This window comes from Acanthochromis polyacanthus, chromosome 18 (genome assembly GCF_021347895.1).
Source record: "Acanthochromis polyacanthus isolate Apoly-LR-REF ecotype Palm Island chromosome 18, KAUST_Apoly_ChrSc, whole genome shotgun sequence".
Classification (NCBI taxonomy): Eukaryota; Metazoa; Chordata; class Actinopteri; family Pomacentridae; genus Acanthochromis; species Acanthochromis polyacanthus.
Window position 1 is genome coordinate 33,458,283 of NC_067130.1, and position 4,155 is coordinate 33,462,437.

The 4,155-nt window shown below is 41.2% G+C and overlaps 1 long non-coding RNA gene across 16 annotated transcripts; it reads left to right on the top strand.

The window, feature by feature from the left end:
- Positions 1-285: 285 nt before the first annotated feature.
- LOC127530920 (uncharacterized) lies at positions 286-2,743 on the top strand. Of its 16 annotated transcripts, XR_007937718.1 has the most exons (10): positions 286-374; positions 409-575; positions 746-915; positions 950-1,051; positions 1,324-1,357; positions 1,389-1,456; positions 1,729-1,796; positions 1,899-2,000; positions 2,069-2,238; positions 2,443-2,741. It is a non-coding gene; the product is annotated as an uncharacterized LOC127530920 (long non-coding RNA). The 16 variants fall into 16 exon arrangements; XR_007937720.1 differs by lacking the exon at positions 1,729-1,796 and having other exon boundaries at positions 1,933-2,000; XR_007937712.1 differs by lacking the exon at positions 1,389-1,456 and having other exon boundaries at positions 1,324-1,388; positions 1,726-1,796; positions 2,443-2,740.
- The last annotated feature ends 1,412 nt before the right edge of the window (positions 2,744-4,155 follow it).

The following is a 4,155-nucleotide window of genomic DNA, read 5'->3' on the forward strand; positions in this document are numbered from 1 at the left end:
TTTGGTCTTGCTCTGGGGGTCAGGCATTTGGGTTCTGTAAAGCGTCTTGAGACGAGTTGACTGTAATTGACGCTATATAAATAAAATTGAATTGAATTGAATTGAATATGTGAATTAATACTTTTTTTCTCTGACTTTACCAGATATCAGTAAAATATCAAAATAATAAGCACGAAAAATAATTAAAATACATAAATTTTCTTTCAAACAATGGCAAATTTTAATTTTTTCCAATTAATTTATTGTTTAGTGATGGATGTGAAAAAAAGGACAAATAGGAGGAGTCATAGTAGCACTAATCAGGAGGTCTAGAAGGAGTCATAGTTCCACTAATCAGGAGGTCTAGAAGGAGTCATAGTTCCACTAATCAGGAGGTCTAGAAGGAGTCATAGTTCCAATAATCAGGAGGTCTAGAAGGAGTCATAGTTCCACTAATCAGGAGGTCTAGAAGGAGTCATAGTTCCACTAATCAGGAGGTCTAGAAGGAGTCATAGTTCCACTAATCAGGTCTAGAAGGAGTCATAGTTCCACTAATCAGGAGGTCTAGAAGGAGTCACAGTTCCACTAATCAGGAGGTATAGAAGGAGTCATAGTTCCAATAATCAGGAGGTCTAGAAGGAGTCATAGTTCCACTAATCAGGAGGTCTAGAAGGAGTCACAGTTCCACCAATCAGTAGGTCGAGAAGGAGTCATAGTTCCACTAATCAGGAGGTCTAGAAGGAGTCACAGTTCCACCAATCAGTAGGTCTAGAAGGAGTCATAGTTCCACTAATCAGGAGGTCTAGAAGGAGTCATAGTTCCACTAATCAGGAGGTCTAGAAGGAGTCATAGTTCCACTAATCAGGAGGTCTAGAAGGAGTCATAGTTCCACTAATCAGGAGGTCTAGAAGGAGTCATAGTACCACTAATCAGGAGGTATAGAAAGAGTCACAGTTCCACTAATCAGGAGGTCTAGAAGGAGTCATAGTTCCACTAATCAGGAGGTCTAGAAGGAGTCACAGTTCCACTAATCAGGAGGTATAGAAGGAGTCATAGTTCCACTAATCAGGAGGTATAGAAGGAGTCATAGTTCCACTAATCAGGAGGTCTAGAAGGAGTCATAGTTCCACTAATCAGGAGGTATAGAATGAGTCATGGTACCACTAATCAGGAGGTATAGAAGGAGTCATAGTTCCACTAATCAGGAGGTATAGAAGGAGTCATAGTTCCACTAATCAGGAGGTATAGAATGAGTCATGGTACCACTAATCAGGAGGTATAGAAGGAGTCATAGTTCCACTAATCAGGAGGTCTACAAGGAGTCATAGTTCCATTAATCAGGAGGTCTAGAAGGAGTCACAGTTCCACTAATCAGGAGGTCTAGAAGGAGTCATAGTTCCACTAATCAGGTCTAGAAGGAGTCATAGTTCCACTAATCAGGAGGTCTAGAAGGAGTCACAGTTCCACTAATCAGGAGGTATAGAAGGAGTCATAGTTCCAATAATCAGGAGGTCTAGAAGGAGTCATAGTTCCACTAATCAGGAGGTCTAGAAGGAGTCACAGTTCCACCAATCAGTAGGTCGAGAAGGAGTCATAGTTCCACTAATCAGGAGGTATAGAAGGAGTCATAGTTCCACTAATCAGGAGGTCTAGAAGGAGTCACAGTTCCACCAATCAGTAGGTCGAGAAGGAGTCACAGTTCCACTAATCAGGAGGTATAGAAGGAGTCATAGTTCCAATAATCAGGAGGTCTAGAAGGAGTCATAGTTCCACTAATCAGGAGGTCTAGAAGGAGTCATAGTTCCACTAATCAGGAGGTCGAGAAGGAGTCATAGTTCCACTAATCAGGAGGTATAGAAGGAGTCACAGTTCCACTAATCAGGAGGTCTAGAAGGAGTCACAGTTCCACCAATCAGTAGGTCTAGAAGGAGTCATAGTTCCACTAATCAGGAGGTCTAGAAGGAGTCATAGTTCCACTAATCAGGAGGTCTAGAAGGAGTCACAGTTCCACTAATCAGGAGGTCTAGAAGGAGTCATAGTACCACTAATCAGGAGGTATAGAAAGAGTCACAGTTCCACTAATCAGGAGGTCTAGAAGGAGTCATAGTTCCACTAATCAGGAGGTCTAGAAGGAGTCACAGTTCCACTAATCAGGAGGTATAGAAGGAGTCATAGTTCCACTAATCAGGAGGTATAGAAGGAGTCATAGTTCCACTAATCAGGAGGTCTAGAAGGAGTCATAGTTCCACTAATCAGGAGGTATAGAATGAGTCATGGTACCACTAATCAGGAGGTATAGAAGGAGTCATAGTTCCACTAATCAGGAGGTCTACAAGGAGTCATAGTTCCATTAATCAGGAGGTCTAGAAGGAGTCACAGTTCCACTAATCAGGAGGTATAGAAGGAGTCATAGTTCCACTAATCAGGAGGTATAGAATGAGTCATGGTACCACTAATCAGGAGGTATAGAAGGAGTCATAGTTCCACTAATCAGGAGGTCTAGAAGGAGTCATAGTTCCACTAATCAGGAGGTCTAGAAGGAGTCACAGTTCCACTAATCAGGAGGTATAGAAGGAGTCATAGTTCCACTAATCAGGAGGTCGAGAAGGAGTCATAGTTCCACTAATCAGGAGGTATAGAATGAGTCATGGTACCACTAATCAGGAGGTCGAGAAGGAGTCATAGTTCCACTAATCAGGAGGTCTAGAAGGAGTCATAGTTCCAATAATCAGGTCTAGAAGGAGTCATAGTTCCACTAATCAGAGCTCCTAAAATGACTCCATGAACAGTGAACTACTTTCACAATCCAGCTGTGAAAAACAGACAGCAGCTGCTTCAGACTTGGTTCAGGGGTTCTCAGTGGACCTGACCATTCCTACCACAGTAAATACATAGTCCTGACAGTGAAGCACAGAGACATTTTCTGCCTCTTTGTGGTCATTTTGTGTTTCTTTGTGGTTGTATTTTGTCTTTTTGTGGTCACTTTGTGTCTTTGTGTTCGTTTTGGATCTCTTGTGGTTGTTTTATGTCTTTTTGTGATCATTTTGTGTCTAATTGAGGTCATTTTGTGTCTGTCTTGGTCAGGACTGTCATGTTGAATACACAGCCTTCTGTCTGTTCTTCTGTCTGCATTTGTGGAATCACTCATTAATTCCTTGTTAATATCCATCAGGTTTGACCTCCACAGGTTCAGCTCCACCATCAGCTCCAGTAAACCAGCAAAACCACAACCAGGAGCAGCAATTAGTGAGTAATCTAATGACAGAAAAACCAAACAAATGCAGCTGCTTTCATAAAAAAAACAAACTCATCTTTAAATGTCACTTTTTTCTGCTTTCTTCCATTTACATGAGGTCAGGAAGATTATTCTGTTAGGATTTCAGCATTTAGTCTGATAAAACGACATCTGTCCACCTTGAATTTGTCATTTTTCACAGTTTCCTGATATTAAAAGACCAAACAGTTGATCTAGGAAACATCAGGTGCTTCTAATGGGCTTTTTAGTGCATTATTGATCGCAGCATGTGTGGGTCTCCGGGGGCTAAAGATCACAGCTAACCGCTCAGCGCTGTTTACTCCTATTGATTTTCCTCAGACGGAAAATGATGTGGAACCGCCTCGTGGACAGTCAGGAGGATGCTAAGCTCCACTACTGCCACATTTAAAGGCATGTTCACATCGATCCACAAGCTTTGGACCATCTTTATTCACTTCATGTCATGTGTTCAGACGGATGAAAAGCTTGTCAGTTTGAACACTGAAAATGGAATAAATTAAATAAATGTCAGGAATAGAATGTCCATGACAGCTTGCCAGAAATAAAACTGAAGTCATCAAAGTGCTCTTTTGTCTTTCAACTGCCTAGAATATTCAAGATGTTTTTAAATCCTCAGATCTGAGCAGCTGGAATCAGCGAATGGAAAGGAATGGCAAATTAGTGAAGTAGCTGCTGACTGACAGCTAAAGAAATCACAAAACCATCTGAAACATCCACAAATCAGATGAAAACAAAGCTATCGCAAGTTTTTAATTTTAAAAAGGTTTACCCATCTCACTACAAACTACAGAGACGCAAAACGACCACAAGGAGACACAAAATAACCACAAAGAGACACAAACAACAACAAAGAGACACAAAACAATGACAAACAGACACAAAACGACCACAAAGAGACA